The sequence below is a fragment of the Sus scrofa genome, chromosome 13 (genome assembly GCF_000003025.6).
Source record: "Sus scrofa isolate TJ Tabasco breed Duroc chromosome 13, Sscrofa11.1, whole genome shotgun sequence".
Classification (NCBI taxonomy): domain Eukaryota; kingdom Metazoa; phylum Chordata; class Mammalia; order Artiodactyla; family Suidae; genus Sus; species Sus scrofa.
The window spans coordinates 29249823-29272790 of NC_010455.5; the positions used below are offsets into that span (position 1 = coordinate 29249823).

The 22968-nt window shown below is 42.7% G+C and overlaps 1 protein-coding gene across 3 annotated transcripts in view; it reads left to right on the forward strand.

Moving 5' to 3' along the window:
• Positions 2128–22968, forward strand: part of CCR3 (C-C motif chemokine receptor 3) — a 34521-nt gene continuing 13680 nt past the window's right edge. Inside the window, exons 1-2 of one of the 3 annotated variants that reach the window (NM_001001620.1) lie at positions 2138–2359; positions 2496–2655. The gene's annotated coding sequence lies outside the window, so the exon portion shown is untranslated. Of the gene's footprint in view, positions 2360–2495; positions 2656–17224; positions 18819–22968 lie in introns of those variants that run through there. The other 2 variants (XM_013981570.2, XM_021068579.1) reach the window with 2 other exon arrangements.

Below are 22968 nucleotides of genomic sequence, written 5' to 3' on the forward strand. Positions count from 1 at the left end.
AAGATGAGTAACACAAGGTTTGGGACTAATGTTAATTCAGGTAAGGTCAATGGGCTAGCAGCAGCAGCATCGCCCAAAATCTTGGTGGAAATAAAGATTCTCAGGTGCCACCGCAGACCTGCAGAATCAGAATCTCCAGGAGGGCGTGCTGAACCCTGGAAGCCATGGTTGCTTGCTCTCTGGGTGCTTCTTATTTGTGCTGGAGTTTGAGAATCAGTGCTAGACTTTTGCCATTTAAGTGTAATGCTAAGACCTAAGTGCTAATCAGAAATGCAGATTCTCCTGATGTTATAGAAATAAAAACAAAAATAAACAAATGGGACCTAATTAAACTTAAACTTAAACTTTTAATTAAACTTAAAAGCTTTTGCACAGCAAAGGAAACCATAAACAAAAAGAAAACACACAGACTAAGAGAAAATTTGCAAATGATGTGATTGACAACAGATTGATTTCTAAAATATACAAACAGTTCATACAATTCAATACCAAAAAAAAAAAAAAGAAAGATAGAAAAAAAAGAAAAAAAAAAAACCAATCAGGTCAAAATATGAGCAGAAGACTGAAATAAACATTTCTCCAAAGAAGACATACAGATGGCCAACAGGCACATAAAAAGTTGCTCAATATCGCTGATTATTAGAAAATTGAAATCAAAACCACAATGAGGTATCATCCCACTCTGGTCAGAATGGCCATCATCAAAGTGTATACAAACAATAAATGCTGGAGAAGGGTGTGGGGAAAAGGAACCCTCCTACACTATTGGTGGGAACGTAAATTAGCATAGGCACTCTGGAAAACAATATGGAGGTTCCTCAAAGAACTAAAAATAGGGAGTTCCCATTGTGGTTCAGTGGTAATGAACCCGACTAGTATCCATGAGGGCAATGGTTCCATCCCTGGCCTCCCCCAGTGGGTTAAGGATCCAGAGCTGCTGTGAGCTATGGTGTTGGTTGCAGAAGTGGCTCAGATCCCATGTTGCTGTGGCTATGGTGTAGTTCCAATTTGACCCCTAGCCTGGGAACTGCCATGTGCCACAGGTGCACTCCCAAAAAGACAAGACGAACAAACAAAAGTCTTAAAAGTAGAATTACATATGATCCAGCAATCCCACTCCAGGGCATATATCTAGAGAAAACTATAACTCAAAAATATACGTGCATCCCCATGTTTACTGGAGCACTATTTATAAGAGTCAAGACATGGAAGTCACCTGAATGTCCACCGACAGATGAATGGATAAAGAAGATGTGGTATAAGGAGTTCCCTTTGTGGCTCAGTGGTAACAAATCTGAGGAGTATCCATGAGGACACAGGTTCAATCCCTGCCCTCACTTGGGGGTTAAGGATCCAGTTTTGCCGTGATCTGTGGTGTAGCCCGCAGACTTGGCTCCAATCTGGTGTTGCTGTGGTGTAGCCTGGCAGCTGCAGCTCTGATTCAAGCCCTAGCCTGGTAAGTTCCATATGCCATGGGTGTGGCCCTAAAAAGACCAAAAAAAAAAAAAAAGAGAGAAGATGTGGTATATATACACAATGGAATATTATATATTTGTACATATAACTGAATCACCATGCTGTACACCTGAAATGAACATGACACCGTGAATCAATTATTTGATTAAAAAAAAATAAAAAAGAGTTCCCGTTGTGGCTCAGTCAGTGGGTTAAGAACCCGACTAGAATCGGGTTCTTAATCAATGCAGGTTTGATCCCTGGCCTCACTCAGTGGGTTAAGGATCCAGCGTTGCCATGAGCTATGGTGTAGGTTGAAGACTCGGCTTGGATACGGCATTGCTGTGGCTGTGGCGTAGGCTGGCAGCTGCAGTGCCGCTTGGACCCCTAGCCCAGGAACTTCGATATGCCACAGGTGTAGACATAAAAGGAAAAAGAAAAATAAAGAAAAGAAATGCAGACTCTCAGGCCCCATAGCAGGCCCACTGAAAGAGAATCTGAATTTTTACCAGCTCCCCCAGGGATTTGTTTGCACATCACATTATGAGACACCCTGGTCTAGAAGATCACAGTCCTGTGACATAGCAATCTGGGTTCAAGAGATGCCCAGAGGAAGGTGGGTGGGGCCCCAAGTGTTGTGCAGCGATATTGACAGTTAATCTGACACTAGAGACATGAGTTGAGTCTGTCAGGACCAGGGGCAGGAAATGGGTGTATAAACAGCCTTATGCACCCCAGCCCCTTTCAGCATACATTGGTTGACTCGTTACTGGACGGAGGGTGCACACTCACTGTGCTGCCCAGATAAACGGTGGCCTCTGAGACCCACGCTGAAGCTTAGTAGGGGTGCCTTGGGTCCTGCAGTCAGACCTCTGACCTCACATCTGGTTCCCACACTGAGTTGGTAAGTCCAAGGAGGAAGTCACACCTACCTGTTGCTGGTGGGAGTGGAATTGGTCCCCCTCTGTGGAGGGTGGTCATTTTACCCCATACTTCAGAATTCTAAATGGGTGCCACTTCAGTGCCAATTCTACTTCTAGGGATTATCCTACTCATCTGGCAGAAGACACAAGTTACAAGCATGTTCCTTATGCTATGGGGACTGGTCAAGGGAATACTGTGCCAACTTCTGCATTGGTACAAAGCCCCTCAGGCTGGAGTGAATGGGCAAAGTCAGTGTTCAAGAGCAGGATTCTACAGGCAGGTAAACTGGAGAGGCACGGGTTGTGAAGGTGCCTTGTCTCTGGAAGGAGGTGCAATGGACATCTAGTATTTGTGGTGTCTGGTGAGAGAACTGGGTGCCTGGGGGAGAGAGAGTCCAATTCTTCACTCTATGTTATTTTTCATCATTTGTCTTTTGTAACAAGGGCAATTATTTTTTTTTAGGATTATTATTATTTTTTTTAATTTATGTCTTTATTTCCCCAATACATCATTATTTTTTTTTTCCTACTGTACAGCATGGCGACCTAGTTACACATCCAGGTATACATTCTTTTTTTTTTTTTTTTTTTTTTTGCTATTTCGTGGGCCGCTCTCACAGCATATGGAGGTTCCCAGGCTAGGGGTTGAATCAGAGCTGTAGCCACTGGCCTACGCCAGAGCCACAGCAACGCAGGATCTGAGCCACGTCTGCGACCTACACCACAGCTCACGGCAACGCCGGATCGTTAACCCACTGAGCAAGGGCAGGGACCGAACCCGCAACCTCATGTTTCCTAGTCGGATTCGTTAACCACTGCGCCACGACGGGAACTCCAACAAGGGCAATTATTATGTGCCTAGCAGTTCTCAAGGTAAGGTCCAAGGAGTCCTGGGGGTCCCCAAAAATCCATCCAAGGGGTCCCCATTGTCTTCCTTCATCCAACTATGCATCTGTGTGAGGCTGGTTTTCCTTCACAGATTTCAATCAAACCAACACATCACAGCACACTGGATACAGATGCAGCTGTGGGGATCCAGCCACTTTTCTCACTAAAATATTTTTGTTTTGGAAAATATAATTGTTTTATGAAAGTATTATTTATGATAAGATGCAACAATTTTATTACAGTTATTTTAAGTAAACAACTAAATTTTTAAAAGGTCTCAGTTTCAACTTTTACTACTATAAATGTCATCCACAAAAAACAAAGGTTCTTTGGAGTTTCTGTTGTGGCTCAGTGGTTTAAGAACCTGACAGTGTCCGTGAATGCAGATTCAATCCCTGACCTCGCTCACGGGTTAAGGATATGGCATTGCCACAAGCTGGGGCACAGGTCGCAGATGCAGCTCAGATTTGGTGTTGCTGTGGCTGAGGTGTAGGCCAGCAGCTGCAGCTTCAATCCGACCCCTAGCATGGGGAACTTCCATATGCCACAGGTGCGGCCGTAAAAAGAAACAAAAAAAAAAAAAAAAAACAAAAACAAAGGTTCTTTGGTGTTTGTAATTATGCCTTAGAAATAAAAGTTCCTAAGGCTGAAAAGCTTGAGGACCACTGATCTAAGGCAAAGCTCCCCCTACCCCACCCCTACTTTTTTTAGCTGCACCCACGGCATGCAAAAGTTCCTGGGCAAGCAATGAAACCTGTGCCACTGCAGTAACAATGCCGTATCCTTAACCACTAGGCCACCAGGGAGCTCCCATAAGGCAGAGCAATTTTAAGTTATTTTAAACTCCAGTTTCCATCGGAGTTTAGTAGCTAACAACCTAGGATAAATTAACCATTTTTCTGAGCCTCACTTTTCTCATTTATGAACATGGATAAAATGATGCATTTAGCACGTAAGGTAAACCCAATATTATAGTTATTTAACCCTGCAGTAGACTCAGTAGACTCAGTAGACTCAGCTTGAAGTTGGCCACGTTGGGGGTGTGTGGGGGGCTCTTTACAAACACTACCCATTAGTGACTTTTTGGCTTTTTCCTAGTGTATGGTTAAACATTTACCAGCACACTACTGCTGCCTACAGGCCATGAATGTAAGATGAAGAAATCTGCATTTCTTTAATCTTAAATCTGCAAGGGCAAAGGGACCTGATGACAGATTTTTGCATCTGAGTCCACAAATCTTTGGTTTGGGCAGAAACTAGCTTTTATCTAAGTGCTTTCTGTATAACCAGCCGGGGCTCAATTCCCGGTTTGTGGGGGAATTCCCACACACTGGAGGTGCACCAGCTCACAAGATCATCAGCAGCCCAGTTCTCTTCCTGGAGGGAGGCACAGGCCTCACCCCAGTGCCATCGTGGGTGGGCTCTGGTTCATGCCACACAAATAGAAGTCGAAACCATGGGTCTGTGCCTAGGGGTGAGGCATCTTGTACCCAGTTCATACTTCCTTTTTCTAGACTTTCTAGTCTCGTTACTGTCTTCCTTCTCCCTCTGTGGGTTTTTCTCGGGGAGTGAGGTGGGGTTGTGGTATTTTGTTCTGTTTTCTGGTATACAGCTAAAACATATTTTATATATAAAATTGAATCAGGATGTTGTACACCAAAACTAACAAAACATTATAAATATACATATTCTTTTTCATATTCTTTTCCATAATAGTTTATTACAGGATATTGAAGATAGTTCCCTGTGCTATAGAGTATGACCTTTATTTTATACACAGTAGTTTGTATCTATTAATCTCAAACTCCTAATTTATGCCCCCCAAGACTGTTTCTGTTTTGTAAATAAGTTCATTTGTATCATATTTTAGATTCCACATACAAGTGATATCATACGGTATTTGTCTTTCTCTGTCTTACTTCACTTAGTATGAGAATCTCTAGGTCCTTCCATTTACTGTGAATCGGCTTTCATTTTTGGTGTTTACTTCTTTTTTTTTTTTTTTTTCCTTTCTTTTTAGGGCCACACCTGAGGCATATGGAAGTTCCCAGGCTAGGGGTCTAATCAGAGCTGTAGCTGCTGGTCTACACCATAGCCATGCCAGATCTGAGCCGCATCTGCGACCTATACCACAGCTCACAGCAACGCCGTATCCTTAACCCACTGAGCGAGGCCAGGGATCGAACCCACAACCTCATGGTTCCTAGTTGGATTCGTTTCTGCTGAGCCATGATGGGAACTCCGATGTTTACTTCTTGCCAATCACCCCCTGGCAGTTTCCCTGTCATTGAAATTCACATTCAGGAGTTCTCCTTGTGGCTCAGACAGTTAAGGAGCCAGTGTTGCCTTGAGCTGTGGTGCAGGTCACAGATGCAGCTCGGATCCCACATTGCTGAGGCTGTGGTATAAGCCTGCAGCTACAGCTCCAATTTGACCTCTAGCCTGGGAAGCTCCGTATGCCACAGGTGTGGCCCTAAGAAAAAAAAAAAAAAAAAATGAAATTCATGTTCAAATGTTCATAGGATAATCTTTTTACCCCTTGCAGATCAGACCCACCCCAGGCCACAGAGGACAACAAGGGGGCGGATCCAGAAAGGGATGCAAATTCTGAGGCGCTGAGCTGCCTCCTCTGTCCAGTGCTTTATCTGCCAGCTTTTCCTCCTCTATGCCCCCACCACCATGTGCCCCCACAACTTGCCTCTAGTCCTTGCCCTCCCTCCTTTTCACTGCTGTGCAGACAGTGCTTCTTTCTCATCTTCATTCCCATTCTGAGCATCCTTTTCTCTTTCTGATGCTTTAGTCATACCTGGGGACCCCACGAAGCCTTTACAAAGGTGGTCACAGCAGGGCCTCCATAGGTTGGGTAACTTGAGGCCCAATGGGCCTCCTCACCCTGGGGTTTTAGTTTTCAGTGGCCTTAGTTGAAGAGAACATAGGTAGGGACGGCTCCTGCGAGAAGGAACAAAGAGCTCTGATCCTTCTTCCATAAGCTCAAGGAGGGAGGTCTGTCAGTAGGGCTCACTGTGGGTCTGTCTGACCACTAAACAAATAACTAAAGAAGGGAGAGACAGAGGCAGGGGGCTCCCCCCACCCCAGAGTTGTGCACAGAGCAGAAAGGACCATGGCTCCAGGTTCAAGGGGCCATGACCTGGTCGTCCGGAATGAGGCCCTGGGCACTGGCCGAGGCTTCCTTCATGATCTGACATGGAAGATTCCTCCTGGGCCTAGGTAGTGTCTAGATAGGCAGGGCCTCCCAGGCTGTCCCACTCTCTGGGGGACAGGGGTTGGCAGTCTTCAGCTCAAAGGGCTGACATCTAAATTCCTACTTTGGAACAGTGAGACAAGAGGAAGCAGGACCATGTGGCATATGCCACGGCCAGGCCACAGCAGCCTAGCAGCCACTGCTCCACTCTCCACCATTCCATGGTAGGGTAGGGTCAAGACACTCCTGGATGGCTAAGGTGGAGCTGGGGAGAGGGGGATTTCAGGGGGACAGATGGACTTCTGGCCAAACTGGGCATGTGAGGGATTGAGCATTATGATTTAAGAAATTACAAGGAGAAATTACACCTTGGCTGCATTACTTTCTCTTATCTTATTTGCTTCCCTCTTTCTGCTGCCCTGCCATCCACAGCTGCCATTCAGGCAGCCTGAGGCCCCCCTTGGAGGCTCTGATCTTTCTTCTGGATGCTGCCTCAGAGACCTGGTACTGCAGGGCCTGGGCCTTGACCTCTGACATCATGAGTGGCCACGCCCATCGTTCCTCTCCCTTTGTCCAAGCAACAGGCAATGGCAGTGTTTCATAGCAAGCAACAAGTGCCCCGGCACGCCAGCCCAGGTTTGACTATGGTTCCATGAGATGCCATGTTTTTTCTTTACTGCATGCCTGAGCCTTGGTTTCCTCACCCGTAAAATAGGAGCAATCATAGTCCCTCTTCAGAATCAAGGCAAGAATTAAATGTGATTTACTATGTGCTTGGTAGTTGCTAGGTATACAGCTGATAGGAGCTATGTAGCTATCAATTTCTTCAACCCAAGCCTCATGTTGTCCCCAAGCAAACATGTTGTCTCCTCTGTGAAAAACAGCTGACCAGGAAACTCTCCCCCCCCCACAACCCCCATGCTAAAAAGGGGAAGAAGGAAAGAGTAGTACCTCAAGGAAGTGCTCTAAAAACTTCCCCTCCAGGGCCAGCCTGAAGTAGCACTTTTGGCCCTGCAGGCCCAGTTCTAAAACTTCTTGATAATGAACATATTTATGTACTAACATGCACTATTTTTTTACATCACGTAACCCCTACTACATCTTTTCTCTCCAACTCGACTGTAAGCTCCTCGACAGCTAGACCCACATGCAGTCTTTGTGGGTTTTCCGCAGTGCCCAGCACTGAGCTGCATCAGTAAGAGGTGGCTGATAGGATGACTTCTTGACTGCGTTTGATGTGCCTTTATGTGTGTGTATGACCACAGGTGAGAGTATAGTTTGGCATCTTTTATTCAGAGTGACATTATTATATATCTGCTTGAATAAAGTTGTTTCCCTTTTTCATCCTGCCTCAGGGAACAAGAAATCTTCCTGCTCCTAAAAAAAAAGTGAGAGGTAAAGAGAGAGAGCTTTCATAGCCTATGGCTGTTCCAGAATCCAGCCAGGGCAGGCAGTGTGCTGGTGTGAGTCTGAGACACTGGTGGAGGTACTAGAGGATGGCTGGTGACTCTAGCAGGGTGTGGAAACTCAAGGCTAGAGATGCTTGCAAAAAGAATCGCCATCAGAAGTGGTCAGGGGGAGTTCCTGCCGTGGCTTAGCAGAAACTAATCTGACTAGTATCCATGAGGAAGCAGGTTCGATCCCTGGCCTTGCTCAGTGGGTTAAGGATCCAGCATTGCCATGAGCTGTGATGTAGGTCGCAGATGCAGCTTGGATCTCACATGGCTGTGGGTGGTATAGGCCAGCAGCTAGAGCTCCAATTTGACCCCTAGCCTGGGAACCTCCATATGCTGTAGATGCAGACCTAAAAAGACCAAGAAAAAAAAAAAAGAAAGAAAAAAAGGGATATCTGGAGTTGGGTAGAAAAAAGCAGACTGACTACAGCCAGAAATAGTCAAAGATACCTCTCTTAGATACTCAAATACTGAATTGGTTAAAAACAGCTACAAGTAAATATGAAAATGATAAAAAAATTCAGTTACGCACCTCATAGATGGTGATAACCAAATAATCAACACATAGGCAAAATGTGACCAATATTATTAATCATTTGAGAAATGCAAAATAAAACCACAATGCAATAACAGCACATGCCCACTGAACTAGCTATAGTGAAAAAGAAAACAAGAAAAATCGCTAACAACAGACAATACCAAGTGTTGATGAGAATGGAGAGCCACTTCAACTTTCACACACTGCTGGCGGAAGCATAAACTGGTACATGGCTTAGAAAACTGTTTCATGCATATAAATGCTCCATGTATGCCTTCTCTATGACCCCCAATTCTACTTCAAGGTATATACTCAAGAGAAAGAAATGGATAGGAACCCAAAAGATATGCACAAGAGTGTCACTAGTAATTTTATTAATAGTCTCAAACTGGAGTTCCCACTGTGGTGCAGTGGGTTAAGAACCTGACAGCAGTGGCTCAGGTCACCACAGAGGTGCGAGTTTGATCCTTGGCCTGGTACAGTGAGTTAAGAGATCCAGCATTGCTACACCTGCAGCATAGGTTGTGGCTGTGGCTTGGATTCAATCCCTGGCCCGGGAGCTTTACCATATGCTGCAGGTGTGACCATAAAAAAAATTTTTTTAAAGCCTCAAACTGAAAATCTCAAATTCTTACCAACAAAAAAAAAAAATGGGTAAATTGAAGTATCTTCATGCAATGAAATACTATACAACAAAATAAAAGGACATTCTAATACTACTACTACTACTACCTACTGTTTGACTCCATTTATATCGAAATATAGGAACAGTCAAAATTAATCTACAATACACAACACTGTAAATGAACTATAATTTAAATAAATAATTTAAAAAATTAGTCTATAATGACAGAAACAAAATAGTGATTACTCTGTGGATATAGACTGGGAAGAAGTGCTAGGGGATGATCTGGGGTTCGGGCAAGGTCTTAACTGGTGGTTACCTGGGTGTATACACTGCAAAAATTTAAGTTTAGTAATAGTGTGTTTAAGGCATTTTACTACATGTATGCTATATTTCCATTTAAAAATCTTAAATTCTTATATTGAGATAAACTGCCCAGAATGTGATTGCTGGATTGTGTTGTAACCCCATGTTTTAGTTTTATTAAGAATCTGCCTTATTCTTTTCCAGAGTGGCTCTTATTTTATATACCCCAAATTAATGTATGAGCGATCCAGTTTCTCCCTATCCTTCACAGCATTTGGTTTTGTCACTATTTTTTATTTCAATCATTCTGATAGGTGTGTAATAACATCTCATGGTAGTTTTCATTTGCATTTTCCTAACAGCTAATGATACTGAACATGTTTTCATGTGCTTAGTTGCCATCTGTTATGTCCTCTTCAGTGAAACATATGCTTGTGCTTTTGCCCATTTTCTAGTCAGATTGTTTTTTTGGTTTTGAATTTTGAGAGTTCTTTATATTGCAGATACAAAATTTCATTGGCTACATTGTTTACAAATGTTTGCTCTGAGTTTATAACTTATATTTTCTTCTGCCTAATACAGCCTTTTACAGAGAGAAGTTTTTAATTTTGATGAAGCCACATTTATCAATTTTTCTTTTTATGGACAGCACTATTGGTATCAAGTCTGAAAACTCCTTGCCAAATTCTAGATCCCAAAGATTTCTTCTTTGTTATCTTCTAAAGTTTTATAGTTTGACATTTTATGACTAAGTCTGTGATAAACTTTGAGTTAGTTTTTGTATAAGATGTGAAGTTTTTCAATTTTTATTTTTATTGAAGTATAGTTGACATTTACTTATTGTAATTTTAATCTTTAAAGTATAAGTATAGTTGATAAGATGTAAAGTTTAGGTTGGGGTTTATTTATTTTTTTCTGTCTATGGATATCTAATTGCTCCAGCAACTTGTTGAAAAGGCTATTATTCTTTTGTTGAATGGCACTGTGCATCTGTCAGAAAGCAGTTGGATATATTTTTAAGTCTAATTCTATAATTCTCTGTTTTGTTCCACTGATCTATGTGTCTATCCTGTTGCCAAAACCATACTGTCTAGATGACTGTAGCTACATAGTAAGTCCTGAAATCAGAAAAAAAAAAAAAGATTCCTCCCACTTTATTCTTCTTCTTCAAAACTGTTTTAGTTATTCTAAGTCCTGTGGCTTCCCAAATAAACTTAAGAATAATGAGCTTATCTGTGTCTATAAAAAAACCTTGATGGGATTTTGATATAATTTGCCTTAAACCTTTAGATCAATTTGTGGGAAAATGTCATTTTACTATGTTGAGTCTTCCAACCCATGAACATAGTACGTTCATGGGTATGAACGTACTACTCTGCATATTTTTAGGTCTTCTTTGATTTATTTTATTTTGTAGTTTTTCAGTATACATGTCCTACACATGTGCTGTTAGATTTATTCCTAGGTATAAATTGGAGCAATTGTAAATGGTATTGTATTTTTAATTTTGGTTTCCAAGCATTCACTGATATATAAAAAATGTGACTGACTTCTGTTTTTTGGTTTTTTTCCCTGCAACCTAGCCGAACTCATTAGTTTTAAGAGTTTTTTTGGTGGATGTCTTGGAGTTGTCTATGTTAGCAATAACATCCTAATAGGGACAGTTTTTTATTCCCTCCTTTCCAATTGTATGTCCCCCACCCCTGCAGAAGTTTCTGGGCCAGGGACTGAACTTGTGCCACAGCAGTGACTTGAGCTACAGCAGTGACAATGCTGTATCTTTAACCCATTGTGCCACCAGGAAAACTCTTGTATGTCTTTTATTTCATTAGGACTTATGGCTGGATAGGAATGGTTGAACAGACATCTTTGCTTTGTTCCTGATCCTAGGCAAAAGCATTCATCTTTCACTGTTAAGTATGATGCTATGTCTAGAATCCTTGTAGATGCTGTTTATCAAGTTGTCATTTCACTGAGCATTTTTTATCATGAGCGGGTGAAATATTTTGTCAAAGGTCTATGTTAATAATCAACAAATCAGTCTGTTTCTTTCAAATTGCTGCATTTATGAACATAAAATTGTTCATGGTATTCTCTTATTAGCCCTTTCAACATCTAAAGAATTGGTAGTGATATCTAGTTCCATTCCTGACTGATTTGTGATTTGCATCACCTACCCCCCCTCCCCCGCCCCAGGTCTTGTAGAGGTTTTTCCACTCACTTCTGTTGACTTTCAAAAGAACCAGCTTTTTGTTTCATTACTTTGATCTGCTGTTCTGTTTTCAGTTTTATTACTTTGTGTTCTTATCTTTGTTTTTCCTTCTTTCTAATCAATGTGGGTTTATTTTTGCCCTTTCTCCAGTTTCTTAAGGAAGAAACTTAGATTATTAATTTGAGTCTGTTCTTTTCCAATGTAAGCATTTAGTGAGTCACAGTTTGCTCTGGAACTGCCTTAGCTGCACCCCACAAATTTTGAGATACTGTATTTTTGTTTCTACTTAGTTCTAAGTTTTTAAAATTTTCAGAGACTTCCTCTTTGACCTGGGTATTATTTAAAGGGGTGTTTTACATTTCTCGCATGTTTAGAAATGTCCATTATCTGTTTTTAATTTTTAATTCACTACATTTTGGTCTGAGAAGACATTCTGTATAATTTCAATTTAAAAAACATTTTAAGGCCCTGGATATGGTTTATCTTGGTGAATATTCCATGGGCACTTGGAATCCTATATTAATTCCCTTCCAGGCTGGTCAAAATTCCCACAGAAGGCTTTTTCATGACCAAAACCTGACTGATAAATGGAAGGTTACATCCCACACTACACAGCAACCCATCCTGAAATGCCGCTGAACTTTTCATCTTCCTAAATCCGTTGTCACCTGCTTCCCCCTGGCTGGGTATCTCCCTTTCTCCCTTCTGGTCTCACACTGTCTTTCCAGTCTCCCTGGTACCAGCTTCATCTTTCTTCCCAGATCTCATGTCACACCCACTCCCCGTCTCTCTCTGTCTTTTCTTTGATAATTTTTTTCCTCTCTCCAATCAAAAAATGTGGCTATTCCCAGTACTCCAGCCATCATATCAATAAGAATTCTCTTTGGGATTCACCCTCCTTAGAATGCAGAGGGATGATAAATAACAAATGACTTTCTCGATCTCCTAGGGTCGAGTTTGACCCCACCCTTGCAGCCGTGGTGCAGCTGTCTTTCTGGCCATCTGCCTGACGTCTAAGTTGTGGGAAGCTTATTCACTGGTCCTTCTATAATCTCTGAATATTCTTAAATAATGACATATGCTTGATATTCTTGATGCACTGGGTTATGCTGAAATCTGCTGGTGATAATTCATGTCTCATACAAGTGAGAAAATGCTGTGACTGATTTGTTCTGCCTGATGCTAACAGCAGAAGCTTAGGAATCAAAAAAGATCTGGGCACAAATTTATCCTCTGCCATTTAATAACCATTTGGCAATCATGAGGAGTCATATAATTCCCATTGCTTTCACCCTTATCTGGAAACTGGACACCTATAGAGTTGTGAGGATAAATGCGATAAAGCACTTGGTATGAAACCCCTCAGAAGATAACAGTTATTTTGTTGTTATGTTGTTGCTGTTACCGATGATAATGACATTATACGTCAGTATCTCTTTCATCTGCCCCTTTTGAGCGTTTCCTTTTCTGATCAGATAGCTAGATGCATACCTGTGAGCACTGGTCATTTCTGGACACAGAGACTATAGTCTAGCCTCTCCTACATATATGTGTGGTCATTAACTGAGTTCTAGCCACTGGAATGTGGACAGAAATGATGTGAATGATTTCCAGGCCAGCTCATAAAACTCTTCCAGGAGCATTCCTTCTTATTCTTTCCCCTTTCTTTTGAGTGATGCAGCTGTACATATTTGGTCCTGAATGGCAACTTTAATGATATCGGAGTCAGTATGTAGGTGCCTGGGTCCGTGAATTAATGATTAGAGGCAGACTGCCACCAATTAATAATCCTGATTAGCTGGACATGATCAAGAAATGCACTTCTACATGTTTAAACTCATTATGCATTCTGGAGTTTGTGTGTTAGTAGCCAGCATTTTCTTAACTAACAGAAACTGGTACCTTGAAGTGGTGCCACATAGAAACCTAAAATATACAGCACTGGCTTAACGTTCAGGCAGTGGGCTGCAAAAAAACTGATCTTAAGTGCTGGAAAGATATGCTTGCTTGGAGTTGGGGGTGGGGGTGGGGTGGATTTCAAAGGGGCAGAGGGAATCTCTTGGAGGTGATATAATAAGCATTCATAGCTTGACTATGGGAGCTGTTTCCCAGACGTATACAACTGTCAAAATTCATCAAATTGTTGACATTAAAAGGATATAGTTTATTGTCCAAAAATTATATCTTAATAAGTTGCTATAAAAAATCATCTCCCATCTATGCTAAATTCCCTCTCTTACAGGTTTCAGGTTCCCAGACCCTGAGGGGAGGATTCATGTATGAGTGATTTGTTCAGTGCTATCAGGAGACATCAGCCAGGGAGGGAGGAAGCAGGACAGCAAAAGGAAGAAGGAGGAGTGGGACCTCTGTCTGATCTCAAGGGGAATGAGATTATCTCTAGGGCATGAACCTCACAATGCATCCAGCCTCAACACAAGACAGTAGGAAGGATTCCTCCTGGCTCCTGGCTTTGTGCACATGGGGGCAAAATGGCTCCTGGGACTCAGGACAGGCCTCTACAGAGTCACAGGTGCAGGTGACCAGAAGCCCAAGAGCACAGCCCTTGAGGAAGGAGAGCAGGGAAACAGGAAAGGGATAAAAGGGGATCCAGCAGAGTTCTGCCAACACCCATTACGCTCTCCTATAAGGAGAACTCATTTCTAATTTAATAAAGTGCAATATGCATGCTTTCTTCAGATTTTTTCTTAATGTCAAATTAAAACAAACTGTCTTCTGACATGCGATCATCTGCTGAATATTGGGCACAGACCCCTGGAGCAGCATAAAGGGCCAGCACTAACTGACCGGCTACAGCAGCCCACCTCCTTGTGCCATATCCACAGACCCCTGGGGGGACAGCAGACACAGGGGAGGGGAGCTGGAATCAGACAGAGGTAGGTTCCAGGACAAGCCCCAACATTTTCTGGTTGTGTGATCCTGGGCTGTTGCTTAACCCACTCGTCTCAGTTCCTCCTCTGATAAATGGTAAAAAACAAACTCACTTATCTCAGAGGGTCACTGAGAGGTTTAAAGAAACAAAGTGCATAAAGTCCTTAGCAGATTGCTGGTGTAACATGTGATAAAAGTGCTTGGGAAAATTTGTTTTTTAAATTATTAAACAATAATTTCTCTCCTCCCCTGACAACTTCCCCACCATCCACAGCAGCCCCCATCCTGTCACTCTGGTCACCGAGTCCACGGTATCATTTGGGGCTCAAGACTGACATATTTTTCCTCTGACTCTCAGGCTAGCCCTTTTACTTTTCCCAGAGCGGAGACTCTGCCACATTTTAAGATTCAGTCAGGATTTGTACTGCTCAAAACAGAGGCCTGATAAGTTGAGAAAGTACCTAGATTAATCTTGGGGGTGGGATACAAAATAACTCTCCATGGGGAAACTAACCATGCACCATCCAGTCCCCCCCACTCAGGAGTTACACTATGAGGTGCCCTTCCAGTCAATGGGGTTTCTAGAAGTTCATATTACTTAGCTGTGAACAAATCCGAAATTACATTTTCTCATTAGACAGAACATTTCTGGCTGCCATTCCTCATCTTTCCTGTTTCTCTTGTTTATCTATCTGAAATTTCTCTCTCCCCCTCTTTCTCTCCTCTCTTATGTTTCCTAAGATCCATCTCATAGTTTGAGATACCATGGAAGAAAGGATGTCACTCTTCTAACTGACAAACATCATGGAAATTTCCCCTGATTATGCAGAAGTGTGTTGTATTTGCCCCTGATTAAGAGTTACTTCCCATACCTTGTGGAGAAAACTGAATTTTCTGCATCAGTTCTATATCACTGTTCCCTTCTTTCTTCAGCATTATATTTATTTACTCATTTTGATACTAGATTTTTTGGATACTGATAGAAAAGAATGAAAAAGAGCAAAGGAAACACAGTATAGTTAGATCAACAACAGCAACAATCTAATTTCTCATGGAAATGGCCTAAAGGGACCTGGGTTCTATTTTGAAGCTGGTTTGAATAGCAGGTTGTGTTAGTCCAGATCTCTTTACACCTTTATTAAAGGAGATGATTGTGAGGGAAAATGGGCAAGTGCTGTCAGGCCCCAGGGGAAGCAAGGAGCCAAGGAAGGATGGCAGAAGACTCCCGCCCTGTGTACAGACTAAGGGGAGTCTGGCATGGCCACGGGGAACCCCAAGCTAAAGCTGGCGGTCAGAGGAGGCCACGTCTCCCCGGAATGGGCCTGCCTCAGTTTCCGTGCCAGGCTGGGTCAGGACTGGTGCAGTCCCCAGGAAGCAGAGCACTGGTTTTAGAGCCCTGCAGCAGGGCTTGATCAACCATACACCCGGCAGTTGGAGGTATGCCAGGTGCATGCTCGTGGCTGTCCCGTGGGTGGTTTGCTGCATCCTTGGTTTAATTCTAGATTTGAGTTGGAGGCCAAAGTGGAGGCAAGCCTCTGCTTCTCTCTTTAAATTGTGAGGTGTCCACCCCCACCCCTCAAGTAACACAGCTTCCATGTGGTCCCTCCACCTTGCCTTGTAGCAGAATCTATGACAAAGGAGATTCCTTTCTGTAGATGCATGCTTCTGTTGAACTGGGGGGCTCTAGAGAAGGGAAGTGTGCTGTCAATGGAGGGAACTCAGAAACATGCTTGACCACCAAGCACCAGAGGCAGGCCTTGCTGGCTGCAAGAATCCGTCCATTAACTCTACCGGGAACATGTAAGAGGAGGTAAGTGGCTGGAGTCACCTTCCTGGCCCCAGGAGCTGGTGACAATAACAGGAGTAATTCCAGGAAGCTGTGTACTTCTCCCTGCTGCTCTGGCAATCACTTCCTTTCACATGCTCAAGGCCATGGTTGACGTGAGCTCTCCTGCAAGAAACTTCTGCCCCTTTCATAGCTTCTAAACATCCTTTGCTTTCCCCTCAGATGCTGTGTTCCTAAGCTGTCTTCTGTTTAGTTTGTTGTTGCTGTCACTGTTGCTCTAGTTGTTTCTCCTCTGAAATGTCTGCTTTAGTTTATGTGCATTGAGAATCTGCAGGATCAGAGGTATGGGCGTGTGGGGTCTGGTTTTCTAGACACCTTGGGAACCCATGAGCTGAGTGCTTTGAGTAACCTGAAAGAAGCACGAAAAATCTCCTGCCCGTTCTGGGAAGAGCCAGACAGAACAAATCACCCTGAACCACTATGGGTTCTGTCTTTACATTTTGCTGTGCTCATCTTCAGAGAAAGACAGCAGCCCCCTGTCCCTCAAACGGTGGCACAGCACAGGAAAAATGAGCACCAGTGCACATTCTAAACTCTGCGGTGGAGCTCTCCTTCGCCTTCTCTGTGGCACTTGCCAAGGCCTTTGCTGAATCTGTTACCTCACGTACAACACAGGGTAACAACAGCATCCCTGGCAACCTCGAGGGCCGCTATGGAGACCCCTGTCTAAATGGGAAGATGGGCCAGAAAGCAGTTGGCAGCTATACTGAGCTGTGCGCATGTGTTAACAGATCATCAGCCCAGCACCTCCCAGAGCTCTCTGACCCAACCCTAGGCTTGAGAGAAGATAAAAGGTGTTATTTGGGGAAAAAAAATGTTTTTTCTACCTTAAAAATAGGTTGGAGGACAATGCAAGGTTAACCAAGTTTAAACCTATTCCTCACTATGGATTTCTCAGACTCTAATGTCCTGTGAATCTTGGTGAATGTATTCTGGGCAGAGAATATGCTTTCTGTGGAAATCTGTGGGCTTCCACACCACGCCTGCTGTTAGAAAGGCCGTATGAGATAATACGATGGTCCTGAGTGGAGGACACAGGTGTCAGATGTGGTGCTGGCTCTGACGCTGATGCTTGGATCGTAAGTGACATGAAAGACAGAGGAGTTCGTTTAACCAAGGAGAGTTAGTGAGGGCCTCCAACCTGAAAGACTTGATACCAGAAACAGCCCAGCGGAAATCCCTGACATGTGCAAAGAATCTGACCAAGATCTCCCAGAGTCACCACGCCCTTCCAAAGTCCGCACAGGCTCCTGACTCACCTTGCTAATAAGAATCCTATGTGGCTACAAATTTTGGGAAGAATTGGCCCATGGCAAAGGCCAAACACATAGTAACAAAAACCAATGGAGGACTTATTTTCTCTTTTCCAGACCAAAGGCTTCCAATTCTCCTAACTCTTTCCTGATGGAGGGTTTTGTTGACCATCCGAGGCTGAATGCTGGCTGTCAAGCTCCCTCCAACTGGGGGCCTCAGGATTCCCATGAGCCCTCCCAGAAGAGTCTTCATCTTTTCGTCCTATATTTTCTTTATAATCTGAGCATATGGCACAGTCCTGCATACACAGCAGATGTTTGATATACATGTGGTGAATTTCACTGTCTTGTCCATTTGGCCAGTATATCACAGGTCACTCCATCGGTGGTCAGAGCTCTTCCTACAAATATTGGATGAGCACCTGCTCTGTGCCTGGGGTGATCCTAGGTCTCTTGGACACGTCAGCATGTAGAGCAGGTGCATGCATGGCTCTGCCCTGTGAGGCTTATGTCAGTCACAGTGGTGTTCTACCCACCCCATATAATTGCTTATTAGCCTTGATTAAGTCCCCAGAGCCTTTTTACATATTTATCTTAGTTTGTTCCGTGGCAACCCTATGATACAGTTATTATTATTTCCAGATGAGAGTTGAGAAAGCCGAGGTCCAGCAAGATTAAATGATTAACCCATGGTCATGCAGCTGTGAGTGCCCCAGTTGAAACTCAAGCTCAAGTCTTTTCGTGTTGTCTAAACCTGTGCTACAACTCGCCTCATCAAAGTCTCCCACTGAGCTTTGCAAAATAATTAGGTGATCCCCTAGTCATCATTCTTTCTTTACAAGGAAATCCTGATTTTGTTTTTTATCCTGCCTCCTCATAGGTGAAAGCCATGCCTATCTAAGAATTACCCCCCTTCCCCCCAAAAAAAGCAATTCCAAGGGAAGGCAGAACCCCTAAAATTGCTGCTAAGTATCAGCAGCATTCATCTCAAGTGTTACTCAACTGAGATCTTCACATGTGATCTCAATCAAGGAAAAGAAGAACTGCTCCAAACGATATTTTTCTGAAGACTTGCAAAACTTCAGAAGCTAAGCCTATTTGAAACAGGAAGCTGTGTTGTTTCCTACCTTACTAATGTCTCTGGTGGTATCAGATGGTATCTCTGTTTCACGACTGGCAAGACCTAAGCTATCACTGGATGCATAAAGGACTTTGCTCAATTAGCAGGTACTATTGTCTTCTTTTTGTTCTCATCTGGGCGAGAACTTGTTAAGTGCAACAAAAGTTGTTTGTTGAGAAGAGGCTTCCAGGTAGACCATAGGGTTCTAGGAAAAAGGAGACAAAGTAAGGGTTCTGGGCAGGTGGAAGCAATGCCTCCAAGGAGTGCACTTGGATGGAGGAGGCAGAGAGGGAGATCTGCCGCCACGCAGTAGGTAGTAGGGGCCAAAGTGGGAGAGGAGATCGTGAAATATGTCCATTTTCTTCTTGCTCTCTCTCTCATTCTGCTTTTCCTTCTCTCACGTGCACCATGATGCATTTGCCTCTTCCAACGCATCCAAAAGTGGCCTTTTGTTCCTTTTCAGGCAACATGCCCATGACTGTGCCCGTGTTGCCTTTCCCATACTTTCACAAATTCTCAACTATTGAGAGGATGACTGCTCCGAAAGGGTTATACTTAGTTAGTACTTTTGGGTTATTGATATTGACTTGTAAGAAACAGTCAGTGAGAATATATTTGCATATATGTGTCTGTGTACATACATTTATATATTAATTTGTATATATACATTTCAACTTTTCATGGAAAAATTCACCCTAAGTCAGGCTATTAGATGAATCCTTTGATTGGCTGATTTGGTATCTTTTTGCCTGGATCTACAAGGTTGGCTGCTTTTCCTGGACCTGTATTAGAGGGTAGAGATAGAAAGTCTTCCTAATTTTCTGGGAAACTTTAGATTGGTTGGGAATGAAAGTTAACTTTTGTTTGACAAGTGCTTCAAGGGAATGTGGTAGGAATAGGGGAGTCTTTGGTACACGGAAGTGATAGGAGTTGCAGTGTATCTGCAGCTCTTTTCAGAAGATGGTGACAATTACCTTGAACTTCTTAGGCTGAGTTATTTCTCCTAGGGGAAGCATTGCATGACTCAATAAGAAAAAGCAGATATGCCCAGAAGAAGAATAATGAGTAAAGGGCACAGATAATTTGCAGAAAAGGAAATACAAATGACTAAGAATTACAGCTTTTAAAAACCCTAAGAAATTAAATAAATGTTACAAAATAATCCTTGCCCATAAAATTGGCCGAGTAATTTTTTTCTTTTAGATCTCCGTATTAATGCTTGCTGAGACTAGCCTACTAGTAAATATATTGTTATACACTTTCTGGAAGCATTTTGGCAAAATGCATCAAGTGTCTTAGAAATATGACTACAGGAGATACTTTGTGCATAGTGGGTTAAGGATCCAGCATTGCCACTGTTGCAGCTTGGGTCACTGCTGTAACACAGGTTTGATCCCTGGACGGGGAACTTCCACATGCTATATGCGTGGCCAAGAAAGAAAGAAAGAAAGAAAGAAAAAGAAATATGACTACAGGTATCAGTGGTGCTTTGAGAACTCTGCTTTAAGGAAATTTAAAAAAACAAAAGATATTTACTGTAGCATTACTTGTAAAAGCGTGTGTTGGGAACAACTTAATCACACAACAGTTAAGACAATGATTAAATAACCATGAATATCTATACAATGTGCAGGAGTTGTTACAAATTATATTTTCAAATAATTTTGACCACACAGAACTAGGTATAAAATTTAAAATATCAGAATACAAAAGGGCATGCAAGTGTGATATCAATTGGAACAAACATGGCCCTAGAAAAGAGGCAGCGGTTTGCTCTCCATGGCACAGGTCAGGGTGGAAGTTCCAGGGGCCAGGAAGCTGAGCCCTCTGGTATGCTCAACACTCCAAACATGTTATTCTGTCTGCACACACATCAGTTCCCTATAAAACATTTCCTCATGATCATCTCTTTCAACTAAATAACATATTGGCCTGTATACAAACACTAAAAATCAGCCATATTTGAAATATCTGCTATTGGGATATAAAGAGTAAATCTAATCTTTGAACAAAGACATTGGTAAAAATATCCAGAGTTACTTGGCAGGTAGATGAAAGCAAGTCATTTAACTGACCACCCTCTAAGAATGGGGTGTAATCTCTGCTCTCGTAACTAGTAATAATGACTGGTGGCAGTGGAAGTCCACGTGCTGCCCTAAAATATAAAGACTGGGGGATGTCTGCATCTGGAAGGAAGACTGCATTTGTTCATGATCTCAACCCTGAGGGGTTCTTGAGCATTTCCAGGGAGGGAGCTGACTGGCTCACAACGCAGCCCATTCTGTTCCTGCATGACTTAGTTCTGAGTAAGTTCTTCCCCATGTGTGACTGAATGCAATTTCTTCCAACACCATCAAATTTCTTTCTCTCTGCAAAGTCTACCCCCTCTTCTATAGGAAAAGCTATCATGTCATAGGCTAAAAAGCTATCATGTTGAAGGGTCTAAAACATTGCCCAATCCAGCCCTTTAATAAAAAGCGATTAGCAAACTCTGGTCCAGATCAAAGATGTACAAATAATGGGAAAAAGGAAAAAAAAAAAAACTAAACTAAGTCTCAAGACTTTTATTTCTCAGATAAAACAACCCAAGTTCTGCCAACTATGGCTGATGCTTCTGGACCTGTGCTCCAGGCTGTTATGAGGCCTCTTAAAATGTGGTACCTGGGACAGAACCTAATATTTCAACTGTGTAGTCTGAAAAGTGAAAAGCAAGGTAAAAATTATTTGTTCCATCTGTCTATGCACTTGAGAAGTACTTACTAAGCAGTTATTACTCGTCAGACATTATACTGGGCACTAGTCCTGCACCAGCCAACACGGAGACTACTTGCTCTTGCTACATGTGGCCATTGCAATTTAAGTTAATTGAATTTAAACAAAATTAAAAGCTCAGTTCCTCAACAGCAGTAGCTACATTTCAAGTGCTCAACAGCCATGTGGCTAGTAGGTGCTTTACTGGATAGCAGAGATAGAGCATTTCCATCACTGCTGAAAAGTTCCATGGGATAGTGCTGTGCCAGATAATTATTTTTTTCTGACTATCCCAGGTTCTCTGTGCAAAGAAGTGAAAAGGGATGAACTGACTTAGAACTGCAGGTGGGAAGTAATTTGAGTAGCTAGATGGATAGGTATTGGATGAATAAATGAAGGGATAGCTAGGCAGAAAGGTGGATGAGAATCAGCAGTGTGGATTTCCTTTGTTCTGGATGACCTACTAATATAAACCAAGACTGAACTAGCTTTTGAGGTTGGCTTCTAAAGAGTCTGCAGTTGAGGATATTCTTAGTTCAACCTTTAGATTTCCTCTTTTCTTCTCACTGAAGCTTAAAGAGGTTGGAGGAATGTAACTCAGAGACAGCAAATAGCCTCAAAAACTATAGGAGGGACTTCATGTCACCTAGTCTGCGAGCTGTCAACCTAGGCTGTACATGGGAATTTCCAGGGGAAGTTAAAAATCAATGAAGCCTGGGTCCCACCTCCAGAGATTCTGATTTAATTGTTCAGGTAAAATCATTGGAGTTTCAAAATCTCCCCAATGATTCCCACAGGGAATAAGAGCCACAGCCCTCATCCACTTTCCCTCTCTCACAATATCCTTGGCAGGCAGTCACCCAGCCTCTGCTTCAGTTCCTCTAGTCACAGCTTGATCAGGGCCTTACAAGGACTCGTTTCATTCTGGATGATCCTGCTCAAGCTCTTCCTTGTGTTGTGGTTCAATTTGCCTCTCGGAACCAGAGCCTTCTGCTGGCTCTGGGGGCACCACTGGGAGTCACACACAATTCTGATTCTTACATACACACCAGGATCTTGCTGTCTCTCCTTTCCCAAGTCTCATTTCTCCAGGGTTGATACCCCTGACTCCTTCAACTCATTTTTATTCGGTAGGGTTTCCTCTTCACTACATTTGAGTTGGGCAATGTTTGCATTAAATATCTTGCCTGGGACCTGGCACAGTGCTCTGGATATAACCTCAGACCACTGAAAGAGCCCACCGCATGTTAACTTGTAATTCTAGTTGACCGTAAAGTTAGCAATGTGATGGGTTAAAAAAAAATTTCTGCATGTAAATTTAGATTAGATTAATGGAAGTGTGGTAGCAGATTATGGGAAGTGATCATTTCACAGCATCCTAAAGTGATCAAAACTAAGCGATAGACTATAATCATCATTTCCTTTCTACCCCATAAAGGAGAACACTTCCTTCCTGTCCACAATGTTGGACTTGTCCTATGACTTATTTAACCAATGGACCATGAG